This window comes from Podarcis filfolensis, assembly GCF_964270895.1.
Source record: "Podarcis filfolensis genome assembly, chromosome: 2".
In the NCBI taxonomy this organism is placed as follows: Eukaryota; Metazoa; Chordata; class Lepidosauria; order Squamata; family Lacertidae; genus Podarcis; species Podarcis filfolensis.
The window spans coordinates 17,439,589-17,457,735 of record NC_139605.1 but is presented as its reverse complement, the minus strand read 5'-3'; the positions used below and the strand labels follow the sequence as shown (position 1 = coordinate 17,457,735).

Sequence of the window (18,147 nt, the reverse complement as noted above, 5' to 3'; positions counted from 1 at the left end):
TGTTGATTGTACTAGCAAGGGCAGCATGGTGGAAAGCAAAGAAAGGGAGCTGTGGAATGAGAACCATGGACATTTCTGGTATGGGCTTTTATCTGCCTGGAGTCTCATTTTTATTTCCCAATGGTCACTGAGACACATCATGTGCAAACAAACCAGAGGGTGATGATGGGAAGAGAAGGCTTCACCATCCATGGGATGCAGTTGTGGGTTTAACCTTTAATAACTAGCAATACTTAGAACTTATCTCAAGACTTACTAGTCAGTGTTCCAGCGCTTATTCTACAACTTACAGCAAGCTGTGCTGTTTATAACCCAATCTGCTAGATGAGTGAAATTTGAAAGAGTGTCTGCATTGTTACCTGTCGTCTCCTGCATGTACTGGCACTAACTGGTGTTAACTTTCAGTATCTTTCCTGGCACCAAATTTCTCCTTGTCAATCTTCTCCAAATTCTGAACACTGCATTTGAGTTTTTGCATAACAAAAAAATGGGTCGAAATAAATATTCTACAGGTTTGCATTTTTCCTGGGGTAAAACCGAAAGAGCTTTGCTATGAACACCAAGGCAAGAGCCATAGGAACAACAGCTCAGCAGATGCTTTGCATAGAAGAAGCTCCAGGTGCCATCCTCAGTAGCTCCAACTGAAAGGCAGCACTAGGAAAGATCTGAGACACTGGAGAGCTGATGCTAGTTTGAGTAGACAGCCCTGGCCAAATAGACCTTTGGATGGACTCAATCTAAGTCAGTTTCATATGTTCAAGAGAAAGGGAAACTAGGACACATGAAAAGGAATGGAACCAAAGATGGAGGACAAAGGGCAGCTCCTAAGCAGTAGACGTCCTACTCAAGGGGGCCACTTCAACTCAAAGTCATTTTATATTTCTTTAGAACAGTGGCTTTTGAACTGCAGGAAAGATTGGGTGGGAAGTAGGTGGAAAACCTGGAAGAGGACAAAAATGTCCAGGGAAGAATATGACTGAGAAAACTGTACCCTTCCTCTGCCTACCAGCCAAGAGGATCCTCTCTGAGTAATCCTGGGCTGAGGGATGCCTTCTCTTAAATTTACAACACCATCCCAATCAGATTTGGGAAAAGTAGCTTTAGGATGGGATCACAGAGGTGTCTTATTCTACTCCTTTTCTAATCATAGAATCTTACGAGTTAGAAGGGACTCAAGGGTCATCTAGTCCAACCCCCTCCAATGTATGCCACGTGAGTGTCATGTGTCCTTCACAGATCTTTGTACTGTGCTGAAGGGCTTCTGTGCACTCTACTGTAGAGCAGAGGGTTAGAATTGGGTAAGCCGAGGCAAGCGGCAGAATGTAGGGTAAGCTGAGCAGGCAGGTTCAAAAAGTTTGCAAAGCCACCTCAAATGCAAGAACATAAAGCAAGTTCTTAAACTGTTCTCTGTTAGAAGGCAGAGAAGGGACAGGGAAAGAGCAACAAAGGGAAAGGGGATAATGTCTAAGCAGGGGAAGTCTACCCTGGTGACAAAACATCCTCTAAAATGGATGGAGAACCTCAGATGTGTAGGACAGGTCCCACCTCTTTCCATTTCAATTGTAGGCTCTAATTAAAGTTGTCCACTAAGATAATTTAGGGAACATAGGTGGAGAATAAATTTAGAATTCCTCTAGGGAGGCAAAAAAAGGGGGAGGAGGGATAATACTCCTCCCCCCACAACCAATAAAAATGTTAAGAGCCCTGACTGTATCAGGCTAAAAGTCCATCCACTCCAGCAACCTGCTCTCACTGTAGTCAACCAAATGTTTATGGGATGCCTGCAACAGTGCCATCCCCACTTGCAGCTTCCAGCAACTAGCATTCAGGGGACTATTGCTCCCAAAGCGGTGGAATAACATAGCCATTGTGCATAGTAGCCACCAACTTTGTCTATACTTTGAGCTGGAGTTTTGATTTTTTTCCCTATAGGTTTGTTTAATAAGTAAGGAGTGAGAAAGCAACAGTTATTATATGCAAACATATGCAAGCTTGCAGGTAAAGCCCTCTTGCTATTTGACTTCAGATTCACATCCTATATACCTTAGGATCAGGGCAGCTTACACCATACTAAGTATCAGTACAGTCAAATACCATCATCCTCATAACCTGAGCAGAATCTGCCTGCTCCCTTCCCCTTTAGAATCCTCAAACAGGATGCATTTTAAAGAGGTGCAGCAGCAGCACAATCCCAATTACCGTAAGTATCCTTCTGCCAGCTTCTACTACTTTCATGTCGGGTGTGTGTGTGTGTGATGGTGGTGAATGACCCCTTGCCTAATGCAAAATCGTTGCTCCAATTCAACTTCCCCCTTTCTTGTCTTATCTTCCAAACACTCCTTCCTTTCCCAATTACTTGACGAACTCCACTGACCCCAGATTCTGCTTTCCAAACACAACATCCTCTATAAAATTAGCATGAGGACTCCTCATGCCCTAAAAAACCACCGCAGAGCAACTCATTCTTTCCCCACTACTAAAATGAAGTGGGATGAAGTCTGGATTGTGAAAGATGTGCTTTTTCAAAAGGTAACATGTGCCAGGTCTATAAAATCTTTTAAAGGACCTTCAGCATGAACACAAATATACACACAGAATACACACACCTACAGAAGCTGCAAAAGTGATCCAATGTCCCTAAGGGATCTGGATTTAATTTGTCACTAGGGGTCCAGGGGCCCTCAGTGGCTAGGTGTGCCCATCAACCTCTGTTCGTGCATCTACAGTGGTACCTCAGGTTAAGTACTTAATTTGTTTCGGAGGTCTGTTCTTAACCTGAAACTGTTCTTAACCTGAAGCACCACTTTAGCTAATGGGGCCTCCTGCTGCTGCTGCGCCGCCAGAGAACGATTTCTGTTCTCATCCTGAAGCAAAGTTCTTAACCCGAGGTACTATTTCTGGGTTAGCGGAGTCTGTAACCTGAAGTGTATGTAACCTGAAGTGTATGTAACCCGAGGTACCACTGTACTACAACCATACCTAGACAGTGATAGCCTTGGCTACAGTGGTCCATACACTGGTAACCTCACAATTAGAGTACCGCAATGTATTGTATGTGGGGCTACACTTGCACCTGGTTTGAAAGCTCCTGCTAGTACAAAATACAGCTCTTCTATTTCTTTGTTTGCTTTTTCTATGACACCTCATAAAATAAATTCTGGGCATCTTTATACATATTGCACTTGCACTGAAAGATCTGCACTGGCTGCTAATAAGCTACCCAGTAAGTCCGTATTTTGTTACAGACACTTAAAGCAATAAACAACTTGGGACCAAGACATCTTGCAGCCTGCTTCCCTTGGTTCAGACCAGACCAAGCCAGGAGTGTTAACCCCTAAGTTAAGTCTTTGAAGTGAAAGAGCTGACTGACAACATTTATTAACACTGTAGGCCATGATTGCTGTGCTTGCAAACATGGCAGGAAACCCATCCCGCAAGAGAATGATGGAATGAGATGCCGCCACGTAATAACTGCGAAGAACCTGGCCTGTATTAACCATAGTTTGGCCAGATTGATGTAAAATGATCTCAATTATAAAATGGATGAAACTCAGTTTCTCCCAGATAAGTGTGTTCAGGAATTAAGCCCTAGTTTGTAAAATGCTTCAACCAACTTGTTCATCAAAGCACACCATCATCTTCCAGTTCCCTGGAAAGAGACGCAAGTAATTTTAGGTACACCTTTGAGGCAACTACAAAGCCTCCAGCTGGGCTGGGGTGATAACTCTAGGATCTCATGACCAAATCCAAACACAAGACAGTCATACCTCGGGTTACAGACGCTTCGGGTTGTGCGTTTTCGGGTTGCGCACCGCGCCGAACCCAGAAGTACCGGAACAGGTTACTTCTGGGTTTCGATGCTCATGCATGCACAGAAGCACTGAATCGCAACCCATGCGTGCGCAGACGCAGCACTGCAGGTTGCGAACTCTGCGGGTTGCGAACGTGCCTCCCACACGGATCACGTTCGCAACCCGAGCATCCACTGCATTAGCTTCAACAGGCCTCTTCTTTCTTTGGGTTGAATAAGACTTCCTCAGGGCTGCCTCATGTATTCCCTTCAGTCCCTAGCAAAAGAAAACATTCCAAGTGCATGAACACATGTCGCATGGATTAGTAATGCCCACGACTGGACTCAGTGAGACTTGCAGGATTCAACACCCTCCCATTTTGAGTTCCATGTTTCAAGAATATTGGAGCATCGGGTCTGTTTTATACCCAACACCCCTCCTTTCCAACCCCCAACACAGGCACAGCAGAATCCAAACAGATATTTCCTTTGAGAGCTGCAGACCACAGTAACTTCTAAGCCCCCCACTTTCCAGTTATGGCCGGGAAGGGGGAACCAACAACCAAGTGCCCCAACCTGGTCTACTGTCTTGCATGACTGAAGTAAAGCTGAGTCAATGAATGAGAGTTATTTATGTGTCGATAGTGGCTTCTTCAGCATGGGGACTTCAAATAAGAGGGACCTCTTCCAGACATACCACTTTCCAAATCAAAACACCTTGAGCATTTTTTCCCACCAGGAGCTGAGGTCCAGACAAGTCCATCCAGCCAAAGCCAGGAATTCCCTCACCCACCCCCGCCAGCAGACTAATAGCTATGCCGAAACTTCCAAAGCATCTGTCAAACTGTCAGTGGAAAACTCCCAGCCAAACTTGTTTGACTGTCCAACGCTGAGCCCTGGTCTGGATTAGAAAATCAAAGGTGGAAGGTCAACAAATCCCTGTTTTGTCTGGCTCCAGCTCTATCCACATGAGGAAAACCCTGGTCCCAAAAGGGAACCTAGGAACAGATACTGTTGAGTTTCAGTTAAATTCCTCACAGCCCCACATGCACAACTAAATACTGTCAAAGCACCAGATATGAGTCACATTATTTGCATCAGTGAAGAAATTGGTTCCTTCAAAAAATGCAGGGAGCACTGAAACATTTTTTCTGTATTAGATGTATATGTATGCATACACGCCTTACATTAGAATAACAGGATTTTAGCTCTGGATTGGATCACTGAAATACTGGGTAACAATTGTGGGTACTGCTCAGGGTTTTATAGTGTCTGTGGTCTTACACATTTGTTCCCCTTATGGCAAAACAGCACTCCCTCAAATTCATATGTTGACACTTCAGCCCTCTAGATATGAAGGACACAAAGTAATAGGGATCTCGCCATAAATAGCCATAACTATGTGCCATTTCTGTATCAGAGTTGGGGATTGATTTTGCAAGCTAATTGGGACCTGCTCCTATTTTTCTGAAATCTGGGAAGTACACAGGGCAAAGTCATTGCAGAATAACAATGATTTTTCAAACATTTGCTAGGTTAACACAGGAAGGGGGAAGAAAAGGGTTCTTGGCAGCGTGAATAGAAATTCTTGTTCTATTGGAGAGCTATGACTAGTTCTATTTCCTCACGCTGCTGGGAAGGAATATGCAACTGGCTGATCCTAGCAATAGATTCATGAAACATGCCTTTGGCAGGCCACAGTAGCACCTCTAAGCAATGGGCTTTGAGGCCTTAAATCTTAGAAGCCTACACAATGCTCTTCCAAGAAATCAATCAGTTCTAACAATTCAATTCTCTCTCTCATCAAAAAATAAACACCTTAAATATGAAGAGGAGGCGTTTCACATTCCAAACTACAGACTAAGGTTTACACACTTCCTATCACAATTGCATTTACGGAGGAGACCCTGAGAAGGTCAGGTCTGGGCATGGTGGTGTTCAGATACAACACGAAGAAGTCATGCTTACTAAGGGAAGGGTGGAGATTTTGAAGCAGAAGACTCATGCAAATCACACTCTCTGGGCTTGTGTCTTTTACCTATGCTTATTGCTTACTGGAGTATACAATCAATAGGAAAACTGGAGATAAAAAGCAAATCAGAAAGTAGTATGCAAGGAGCTTTGGATGATCAGGGCCTCCATTTTTACCTTTGCAATTGGCACAAGGTTACTGATATTGGAGTTGTAATGCATACACTGGGAAGGTGCCTGGTCAAATGCCTCGACTGTCACAATGACCCACAGCCATGCATCAGACAATGCAATGGAACTGTGTGCAAAGACAGGGAACTTTGGGGATTCACAATTTCACAAAGGTCATCTCAGGATTTGAGGAGAAACTACACTACATGCAACAAGCCTGAGGCTACATTGGGAAAACAACCCAAACCTCAACACATTTAGCCCTGTGCAACTTACTCAGATGAGCAAGAGACTAACCCCAAATATATTGAATCATACTCCTTCATGACTCAGGTTTTCCAGCCCTGCCAGAATTGAGCATATTCTTTCCCCCATCCGGACCCCACCCCAAAAGAGAGAGTTAAAGTACTCTTTCTAGTTGTGTGTATCCACAAGCAAACGGGTAATGTATTTACTAAAACAGGATAGATGTAGGGTTTTGATCTTGCCTGAAAGGTAGCCTCTAGGCAAATTCTAGTTCAGTTCATCATTGTTAGGTGACAGCTTAGATAACACTTTGCCCTGCCCAGAGGAAGTAAATTCTGTTTTTGTACTTTCGTGACGCTAAATGCAGCACTGAACCTTTCAGGAAGTCAGCGCAGCTGCCAGCCTCATGGTTACTGGTGTTAATGCTCAGAAGGCAAAGTGATGGAAACACTCTTCCCTCCATCTGGGTTTAATGCTCACAGGAACCAGGTCCCACTTTCTACTCTGCCAGGCCCATAAAAACAGTTGAAGCCATAATTGTTGGTTGTGAAAGCTTCACAAACAGGCACGGGGAAGCTTTGGCCCTCCAGACTGCAATTCCCATCATCCTTGGCCATCAGCCACACTTGCTGGGACTGATGGGAGTTGTAGTTCACTAACATTCAGAGGGCCAAAGATTATCTACACCTGCTCTAAATGGAGCATGAGAAGAAAAGCATTTGAGGTTACAAAGTGTGGGGACAGGAGGTTAATGGGAAGCAAAACTACTTAAAGACTGAAAAGAAAAAAGAAAAAATACACAACAGTCTCAGCTGTTCAGCAAACAGAAACGGCCAGCGACTAATCACGAGGCAGCCTAGCAAGACAGGATATCAGTATGACCGGCTCCATGCTTTAACCTTGGACTTAGAACTAGTTACAGTTAAACACACAGAGTCCCAGAGGCTCAAGCAAGTCTGTTCAGATAGTGGCTCAGCTGCTAAAGGCATCTCAGTGTAGTAAATAGCCAGCTCTTAAGACAGCCTGTGCAGTTATTTTGTATATTTCATCTATAAACCACCATAAGGATCTAGCTGGGCGGTAAGATGAGGGATGCAAACATGATGGGAGAAGACAAGGCGACAACAGGAGAGAGGCCATGACCATGCAAAATTGTTCCTTCCAAGTGATTCTAAGGGGTGCAGACCATTCTATCACCTAATTCCTTGCTGTAAGCGCTATTAGAAGGCAGAAGGCAGGACGAAAAGGCCCACTATCCAAACAGCACTGCTGGAAAAGTACATGTACTCATGAGCCACAACAAACACAAGCACTCCTAGATCTAAAACCGGTCAGATAAGGTCTCTCAAAAGTTTTGCTCCCATGTCTAATACCCACTGCAGACTTGTACAGCGACTACTACATAGGAAACACATTCAATGCACGCAGGGCTGTTTATACAGTTCTTTTGCACCAAGTTCATCAGATATAAACAACTAAACGTAGAATTACCAGAACAACCTAGAATTCGATCCTTTTTAAAAGGCCGCGCCACTGTAAAGTGTTCCTAAATCCCCTCTGCATAGTGCCTTAGAAGTTCAGCTTGTACCCACCGTCACCATTAAGTTGCTGTTGCCACATGGTGCCAGCACTTTCCCCTCTATCTGAAGCTCTGTGGAGTTAACACACAGCGTTTGTCCCGAGCCGATTAGCAAGTCCAGCTCAGGAGACATTCCTTGTGCGCCTCGACAAATAAGTCCACTTCAAGAGCACCCTGCCGCTGCTGCTATGTTCAGCTTCTACCTCCCCTCTCTGTCCCGCTCTGCAATCAACAGCCCAAGTCCAGTGTTATAAACTTGCCTTCTGTCTCTCTGGCAGTTTTTATCGCTTGAAAAAGATCTTTCCGCCGGTATCCAATTTCCAGTGGCAGCAGAGCGGCAGGGCAGAATCTGACAGATTCGCTGGATGCCTGAATTGAGGGAGGGGAAAAAGACGGCAAGGCACGCTGCCCTGCTGCAAAGTTTTGAACCCAGAGAGCTAGTTTCACTTCCCCGGGGAAATCAGGAAACGTGGCCCCTCCTTTGTAGGAGGGAAGGGGGCAGGGTTAAGAGGTTGCCACAGGGCAGCCCTCTCTATCAGGAAGTCAGGGCCCCTCTCCTCCTTCAACCTGAAGAGGGAAGGCTTAACCCTCACATACCCAGAATATCCATAGGGAGGCTGAAGATAAAGGGGTTGGATTCTCAAGTCTGCATCTTACAGCGAGTGCAGTGAAGCTAATGTAATCCTGAAACTGTTGCACTGGCCAATATGGGAAAGGTGAGGGCTGGATTCTGGCCTCAGTTACTAGCCTCAGTTACTAGCCTGGATTCTGACCTCAGTTACTAGTCCGGATGATTCTACTGAGTCAAAGCTGGGATCAGATTCTGACCTAAGTGACAGAAGTGGATGCCAAGCTACCCCTCATACTGCATTTATGCCAAGGAAACAGATCAACACGACCCTCTTTTGCTAAAAGTGGGCTTTGGTGGAGTTGAAGTAGAGTATCAGCAAAGAAGCACAGGCGAAAGGTACAATATTCTTGTTAAAATACTAGGAATAGGTCTGGAAGAGAAAACAGTTCTCCTGGAGATGATTAGCAAAGCAAAGCAAGCAATGACCGCAATGAGCTAATTTCTGCTGCCACGTTTCCCCACAGAGGAGCGTTAACCATTAACTGCTCTCTTCCCAGCCAGCTGGTCGCCTGTTTCTGGTGTTGGTGGTGGTGGAGGAAGTGCGTGTGTGTGTGAGAGAGAGAATGTGCTGGTTTCGAGGTAAACAGGATACAGAAGAGGGAGGGGATAATTGTGGGGAAATTAGGAAGACCACTTTAGGCGAGCTGTGCATTAAGGGTGCAATGTACACCACCACTCAGAGTCCCATCGTGGGAAGGGGATTACGGGAGATGCAGCATGAGCATGATCTCAGACCACTCAGAAGTCTCAATGGGACAGCAAGGGAAAAAGTGAAGTGTTACCTATGGCTGGGTGTGTACTTTTGTCTTCCACACCAGCACAATGGAACTGTGAGAGAAGGGAAGAGCCTGCTGGGGAGGAAGGAAAAGAGATACAATGGTAATGTGCCTTGGAGCATTTTAAAATCCTCCTTAACCAAAGAGGCTGCTGGGGGATTGCGGGAGAGAAAGAAGAAAATCTTTACTGCATTGGGAACCAGTTTAATTATGAGGACAGGATTCAGCTTGACACGGAAGGCAAAGACGGTTAAAATGCCTAATCAGACACATTGAGTCCACCAAACTCTCTTGCTCTCACTGATTTTATGACGTGACAAATCAGACTTTGGTGTTATATCTGTAACACCAAACAACAAAAATATTTATTGGATGATTTGGATCAAGTTTGCATCAGAAGATCAAGGCTGCAATTGAACACGGGGAGAGCCAGACGCAAAATTAGGACCAGATCACTCAACTCCATCCCCACCACAGCTGCCTACTCACTAATAGGAAACAGAACTCTGTCCCAGCCTGCTTGGTCTTCTGCGTAATTATGTTGGGGGGGAGGGGAAATGAACAGAATGGACAAAAAAAAAACAAAAAAAAAACAGGAAGCCATCAACAAAACCAAGGCAGACAATTAAGAGCAGCCTTGGTACATCAGGCCAAAGCCCTACTAGTCCAGCATTGTGCTCCTAAAGTAGCCAACCAAATGCTTAAGTGAATCCCACAATGAGCACAAGAGTACTCCTGCTGATGATCCTCAGTCACTGATACTCAGAAGCATGCCACTTTGGATAGCAGAGGTAACGTATAGTCATCTTGTCACTGATAATCCTCCATATGCAACCTTACAGTAAATGTCTACTTAATAGCTCAGAACCATTGAAGGAACTCTGCATTCCTTAACCCGGTATTCTCCAGATGACTTCTGAATGGCACCAGGTTGAGGAAGGTTCAAAACATGGATTTTTAAAATGTATTTCTCACCTTGCTTCCACAATGTAATTCCAAGTAGCATACACAGGGCATCCAAGGCAGTCTCCCAGCCAAGCACTGACCAGACACAAACCTGCTTAGCTTTAGCAAAGCTGCTATATCCCGTGCCTTCTGACTATGGAGACAACATGCATTTCCAAAGCAGAGGGCAGACAGGTCTGGGCAACTATATTCCTATGATCTATTCCCTCCCAAGCTAACGTGCATATAGCCAAGTCAATTACAGAAGGAAGGATGGCTGGAAAGGTCATACTGTCGAGATGTGATTCGAGCCTAGAGATGAGAAATAGTCTCATCTCTGTGCAAGGACACAGTTCCTAGTTTCTCAGTAGTCCTGAAACAGGCTAGCAACAAACCCAAGTTTGGCCCACGGGGCTTCCCATTTGGCCGCCAAGATAGAACCCTCCTTGTTACTTAGGCAGCTCTTCGTTAGGCAACCCGGTCACTTTGTCCTACGGGAGCTCACATATTGCAAAAAAATCTTCCTGTGCCAACAGCAACAGAAACATTGGCAGCATTCACCTACACCTCAGCTGCTCACTCCCATTTGCCTGTGTTTTGACTCACACAGGGGACTGTGCAGCTGTGATTCATCTTCAGGGGAGAGCTCTGTCCAAGTCTATGTTGTGCACTAAGGAAGAGGAGGGGATTAAAGAACCATTTGCCCATACATTGTACTAGACTAAGTCAGCAGGCAGGTCTAAAACTGCTGGCCCTTCCACCGTTGCTCAGTTATACAGCCCCCAGTATGAAGCTAATTGTCAACCAGGCCACTAGTTCAAGTATTTTGCTCAGGCTTGCTCAGGACTCCTTTGTTCTAGCCACAGCTCTAGAGCCCAGGCATGGTCAAACGTGGCCCTCCAGATGTTTTGGGACTACAATTCCCATCACCCCTGACCACTGGGTCCTGTCAGCTAGAGGTGATGGGAGTTGTAGTCCCAAAACACCTGGAGGGCTCTAGAGGATAAATGTCTCAAGCTGAAAGTCCTCAAAGCAAGAAAAGAGGAGCACTTCATGCCTATGAGCAGAGCAGGCAGATGGAAATCAGAGAAAGCTCCCCACTGAAACCAACCTCCAATCTTGAAGTCTCCAAATCCCAGGGACTGGAGGAACGGCAGCTATAGGAGCCCAAAGGGAAAAAACTCCAATGCCACATTCTCCACCCTGATGGTGATGAAGCAGCAGCAGACTAAGATAACCTCCCTTTTGTCTCTCAGTTTCACTTGCCGGAATACGAGTCAACAATTTTCATGATAGTTTTCTGGACCAGATGAGCACTTAACAGGAGAAAGACATGTGAACTCGCAGAGAGTTAAGAAGGCAGCCAGGAAGCCTTGTTTCACAGGTGTACAAAAAAAATGCCTTCCCTTGAGACTCCAGGATGGAGATATTCTAGTCCAGCTGGTTCCCTCATGATACCTAACTCCCTCCGCTGTGAGCATCAGCTACCAGATCAGGGAGGATCAACCTTTCCCATCTAAAGAGGGGTGTGTGAGGAAGAGAGAGAACTCAGTGAGTAAATTGATCATGTTTTGCTCAGTGGCTTTGCTTGCTTGTTGAGTGGAACTGAGCAATACAGCACCCTCCCGCCAAGAAGGGGCAGCACTAAGCTGGAAAAACGGAAACAGACTCTTGAGGCTTGGCTGCTGACCAAGCCCGTCAGAATTGGGGCCACCAGAGCTAAGGAATGCAAGCTACAGAAAGGGAAATAAAAAGCTCCAGAGCCAGGGAAGCCTTGCCACTTGAAGACCTCATAGAAAATCCCTTCTGGTTTGTTAGCCTTTCATTCGCCCCATCTGCGCAGCTTTAAATCTTCAAAGCTGCAGAGACCAAAAGCCTGTGTCACTTGGAAAGCATGCAAGTGCAATTGCTCAAAGAGCCAAATCCCATGGCAGGTTCTGTGCTCTGTGACACAGCACAAAATACGCATGTCCTCGGGCACAATTTGTCCCTTTTCAGGAAGTGCCAGCTTCAGGTGGAAAAGGGGTGGGATGAGGAAGAGAAGGCTGAAGGCTTAGAAACAAAGTCTCTTGCTTCTTCTGGCCTGTCTTATCTCCAACAGCTAGTCAGCAACAGGAAAGATTCCTTAGACTGAGCCTGTTTCAGCATCGACTGTAGGAAGGATTCAAGGTTGGAGACAGGGAGAAAGGCAAAGACAACAGCATCAGGACCTGCGCTGGCTGGACTCCACAGAACTACCACCAGCAGCACAGAAAGGATCCCAGTTACGTTTTATATGTTGCTGCAATTTATTGCTTTTTTTAATGTAGTTTAATCTTATTAGTAAGATGCCTTGGATGAATTTGTATTCTGAAAGGTGGGACAAACACCTGTAATGAATAATACTGGACCACCCAAGACAGATAGAAACCCAGCAACTAGATCATGCAACATATCCAGATGCTAACTTTGTCTGCCCGCCTATCCATTCAGACAACACTGGTGTAGGGCTTAATAATATTCACCACACCATCAGGGGCTCATTCAACTACCTCCACTGTTGGACATCAGTTGCTGGGAATAACAAATGGGAAGGTTAGGGAGACTGCCTTGCACTCAGGTCTTGCTTGCAAATGTCTCAGCAGCATCTGGTTGGCCACTGTAAGAAAAGGAGGCTGGACTAGATGGGACTTTGGACTGATCCTGCACAGCCCCCCTCCCATCTTCAACATGTGATGAAAGCCATCACCTGCCAACAAAGCCCTTCTATATGGCGCAAACAGATCAGTCACTATGCAGGAGTGTAAATGGATACAAGCCAGACATATAAATCCCATGTACATTTAGAAACCAGCAGGAGAACATTTCAGCCTTCCAGGATGCTCTACCATTGACGTAAACATAAATATTTTTCATGCAAAAAAACAACAACAACAACAACTTCCAAGGGAGAATCCAGCATGAAATTGCTGAATAGCATTTACCAGCAGGTTTGACTGTATTCATGGGCTTAAATCAGAACCAAGGGTGTGGAGAAGTAGAAGAAGTCCCATTATCCGAGTAGAAAAGCTTGTGCTGATGGGATAGAAATGCTTTTAAGCATGTGAAATTTGGATTTCAAACTGAAAACAGTATCATGACTACATGAATAAATGCAGTTTGCTTTTGCTAAAGGAATGGAAAACACATTTACTTGGAAATAAGCACCATTTTGTTGTAGATATGGTCCTAGTGTATGATCTGAAGGCACACACACGAGGCCTTGCTGAAGCTAAGCAGCTCTGGGTCTATTCAGTGCCTGAATGTTTACTCCCTTGGAAAGAGGTGGAATATAATGGAGGAGAAGTGAGATATAAAGTAATATTTAAATCAATAAAGACAAACAACAAATAAACTATTGGAAAGAAAAGGCAAAACTAAAATTGTAAAAATATAGGAATAATGCACACCATGGGCAGAAATCCCTGGAAATTATTCTGAGAGAATCCGATCTGTAGACTTGTTTTTAACACCCATTGTCTTGCTTTGTAGCTTCTCCTTTATCCTTCAGAAGAACTGGTGACAGATACCTTCCCTGGGCATAATGGGCACTGTAAGCAATCTGCCTTGCTTGGGACACAGTGACCCAGCTAACAGCATGATAAAGGGCTACAGGCAGGGCACAAGAGACTGAACACTTGAAACGGATTCCCATCTCTGCATAAAGGGGGAATTCAAAAGGTTTAAGGAAGGAAGTAATCAGATCATAGGTGAATGAGGGGTGGTGTTGCTTTCAGCTCTTCTGCTTTCCACATCACCCCAGGATTTAAAAATATTCGAAGGAAGGCTAGCTGTAAGTACCTCCACCACGAAGCATAGTCCATGCGCCTAAGATGTATGGTTTCCTCCACAGTGGTGCCCCAATGATAGGAACTCTTTATCCAGAAAAGCTCACCTGACCAATTCTACAAACAGTTTAGAAGACTGGTAAAGCTTTTGTCCTCTTGGAACAATGTCAGAATCTGCCTACATATTTTTAAAAAAATTATTACTCATTTGTTTTCCTTGTAGCCTGTTAATTTGGAATACATTTTTTTCCTGATGGGGTTCCATTGTCCTTTATGCTGCATTCCAATGTGAGCAATCTTTGAGATCTTGGCTAACACACAAGCTTATACACCTGATTTTTAAAAAAAAACAAAAACGTGAGAACTGTGGTATAGTCATAATGGGTTATTAGGCTAAGTAATGCTAATATGGAGTGGCAGAAGTGGACAATCGGTGAGCCAAGGTTGGATCGCAGTTAATATAAGAAAAAATGTGACATGCTAATAACATATATAACTGCCTGCTGTCTTTCTCCTCATACTATGTAATGAGCTGAGCTTGATTGAAAAAGTTGAGCTTGAATCTTAGCAAGAAAAAGGCACTGTGGGTGAGTGGTTCTGGTGTCTGGGAAACTGGACAGCTGTCTGTCCTGGATAGGGCTGCACTCCCCCTAAAGGAGCAGATATGCAGTCAGGGGTGCTTCTGGGTCCAGCTTTGTCACTGGAGCCACAGGTAGACTCAGTGCCCGGAAGCGCCTTTTACCAGCCGCGCTTGGTACAAAAGCTTTTATTCTTCCTGGACTGGGAAAACTTGACCACAATAGTTCAGACACTGGTGACTTCAAGTCTGGATTGCTGCAATGTACTCTAAGTGGCGCTCCATTGTGCTTGACCTAGAAACCGCCGTTGGTGTAGAATGCTGCAGCACAGTTGCTAACAGGAGACCCTGCTCAGATATCTGCACTGGTTGCTGATTTCTTACCGGGCAGAGTTCAAGGTGTTACTATTAGTATACAAAGCCCTTAATGGCTTAGGACTGGTTTACTTGTGGGATCACCTTACCCAATATGTGCCCTCTAAACCACTTTGATCTACAGAACTGGCACTGTTACAGGTGCCACATAATACCTGCTACACAGTTTTAAGGAATCAAGTCTTTGAGTATTTCAGCACCCATACTTTGAATTTCCCTGCCTCTTGACATTGGGCAGGTGCCCTGACTACATTCTTTTTGGCACTTGCTTGTAACAGGTATTGGCAATCCTACGGACACGACTAAATGACTAAACAACAACCCAGACCCATAAATGTTGGTGTGTTTTAATATTTTCTACAGTTTATTTTAATGATTTTTTAAATTGTTTAAAATTGTTTTTCTGATAACTTTGGTATTTTTTGGAAACCACTTTGAGGTTTTATTACAATCAAGTGGTACAGAAAATGTTAATGGGACGTGGGTGGCACTGTGGTCTAAACCTCTTGGGCTTGCCGATCGGAAGGTCGGCAGTTTGAATCCTCGCAATGGGGTGAGCTTCCGTTACTCTGTCTCAGTTTCTGCCAACCTAGCAGTTTGAAAGCACACCAGTGCAAGTAAATAAATAGGTACCACTGCGGTGGGAAGGTGAACAGCGTTTCCATGCGCTCTGGCTTCTGTCACAGTGTCCCATTGCACCAGACTGGACTTAACCATCCAGGGGTCCTTTACCTTTATTTTTACCTATATAAAATGTTGTTAAATAAATATGCCTAGTGTGGCTCTATCTATGCATTCTGCTGCATTTTAAGGATATGCACCCTTAATAAAGGAATCTGACCCCAGTATTAGTCTAGGACATGGATGGATAACTTTGATCACACCAGCAAAACAACTTCCTGTGCCAGATGTGTGCACCCTATTTGCCTGTTTCAGTTTCAAGCAACTTACTGCAATTTGCACACTGTTTTTTCAAACCTGAAACCTGCCACATTACAGTGGGCAGACACCTCTTCATCAAACCATGTGCTGGTTTTGGAGTGGCTATCCTCATGTACAAAAGCAGAAGTTACTTGAACAATCCTCCCATGGCTTGCCTTCTCATTTCCCAACCTGCTCTTACTATTTGGCTAGCCTTGTAAATAGTTAGCATTGGCTGTCTGGGTTGAGGAAGATTTGCCACCCAACAGGGAAACAGGGAATGAACCCTTTCAGATTGCCAGTATGCCAGTAAAGGACTAATAGTCACCAAGCTGGCAAGTAATTTTTGTGAACCACTTTAAGGTGATGTGCAACACTTGCTAATAATCAAGATTATTGGTCAGGAATACTATTGTCTGCTGGAAGCCTCAGGAAGGTTTAAAAATAGTGTTTGTTTTTTAAAGCAACACAGAATGAAACAGGACCCATTATAGGCCCCCATTCTTTTGTCATCTTATTATGGGGTGCTATTCCATTTCGTTTTACACTTGCAAGCTACATTTCTCCCTGTGCTTTATTCTATCTACCTTCAGCAGCTGCCTCTCTTTCTAGGGCGCGTTTTAAGATGAATAGAGACATCCACAAAGGTTGAGCATCAAAAGAAGGGAAGAAATGTCATGCCTGACTCCAGGAGAGAGATGGTATGCTTTGCAGCAGACTGCCACTGAGCCAGAAGAAAAATAAAATGGACATGGAAGATCAAACAGCAAATATAGGGCAAGATTGTTAGCATACCTGCATTTAACAGAAAGAATAAAAATGAGAGAGGCGTAGGTAAAACGGTTCCAATACCTTGAGCAATTTTAAAAACTGGACCCTAAAGAGATACTTTTGGCACTGTATTGATTTGGGAAATCTAGCCTTTAAGCCACTGCACTTGCCTCTCCTATCCCACTGCCAAATCACAAATGAGAATTGCTGCCTTTTTCCTCAGCACCCAACTGTCATCACATCCCAATCCAAGCTCCCAAGGACAAAACAAGTAGCAGCCCCCCCTCTGGCTCCCTCCCCTTCCTCCCCAGCAGGCCTCTTCTGCATCCCCCCTCTCCTCTCAATTTCCATCCAACATCGCCTCCCCCCCCCAACAAATATCCTTTTCTCCAGAAAATGAGGATATATTTGGCTCAGGGAGACTCTCCTTGCCTCCACCTAGGACTACCTGATTTAATTTCCTCCCCTCCCTCCTTTACCCGCCTCCTGTCTGGACATCCCTCCCCCCAGAACCCTCTCCTCTTTCTCCAGACCCTCTTCCTTTCCTTCCCTCTCTCTCCTTCTGCCAGGATCCCTCTTCCATTCTCTCCCTTTCTCTGCTTCCTAGAGCAGACTCCCTCCCTCCAAGGGCTTCTGTAGCGCTTTCAGGCATCTTAGTTTGCAGTGATGGAAAGGGAGATGCAGGCAGGTCTCACTTTGGAAAAGCAGTGCCAGGGCTGTGGGAGCATCCAAGAGCCCTTACGCTGCCTTCTCAAAATCAGGCAGGCTTTGGGAAGGTGGCAGGGTCCACTTAAAACAGCAACAACAATTCTGTCCGGATTTTCAATTTTGAAAATATGGCAACCCTAGTTAACTGCTATGTGGGAACTCATTCCCAGCCATTCTGTGAGACAATGAAAGCCTTTCGGGGCAAAACAGCAGGGTTATAAAGTCATATGCTCAAAGTCATAAGCCATGACAAAGTGCATGAAATTTCTCCGGTAATAAACTTGGTTATCTCAAATGCAAAGCTAACTTGTCAACAAGCCACCTTCGCACTGATTTCAATATTTATTTATTAAATTTGTATACTGCTTTTCATCTGTAGATTTTAGGGTGCTTCATAACATAAAAATGCAAGATGCACATCCAAATAAGTGACCTTGATAAAATTTTAATACTTCTTTTAAAACGGCCAATTTTAAAGATAAGTGATAGTTGATGCATGGCACTCCCACATCTAAAAAATGTAAGCTGGGAAAAGTTTGATCCACCTCCCCCACTTCTACAACAGACCCATGCTCACTGAGTCCCCACCTACCTTTTTCTCAGAAGCAGGCACAAAAAGCTCCTTATATTTTTAAACGCAAGTATAGCGTGTAAGACAACTCCCATGATGACATGTGTGCAGATGTTGTATCCACTTTGTGAAAGACTGAGGAATCCTGGAAGTCACCTAATTAAAAAGAAAAAGTAAGTCTGATATTTGCTGCCAAAGAAAACTTCAAATATAACTAGTACAGGTTGATGTACCATTAGGATCTCTGTACTGCACCACGGATAGATGAGGCATGACACAAAGATCAGGAGAGAGATGTCAGAAGACCAA

At 44.6% G+C, this 18,147-nt stretch overlaps 1 protein-coding gene across 8 annotated transcripts in view; it reads right to left on the bottom strand.

Annotated features, from left to right (window-relative positions):
* The window catches only part of MGAT1 (alpha-1,3-mannosyl-glycoprotein 2-beta-N-acetylglucosaminyltransferase), a 43,955-nt gene that overhangs the window by 14,342 nt on the left and 11,466 nt on the right, over nucleotides 1–18,147 (bottom strand). For 3 of the 8 annotated variants that reach the window (XM_083601943.1, XM_083601944.1, XM_083601945.1), the window contains one exon: nucleotides 17,860–17,994. The exons of 2 other annotated variants lie outside the window; for them this stretch is intronic. The gene's annotated coding sequence lies outside the window, so the exon portion shown is untranslated. Of the gene's footprint in view, nucleotides 1–3,767; nucleotides 4,068–7,770; nucleotides 8,296–17,859; nucleotides 17,995–18,147 lie in introns of those variants that run through there. 3 more of the 8 variants (XM_083601946.1, XM_083601948.1, XM_083601949.1) reach the window with 3 other exon arrangements.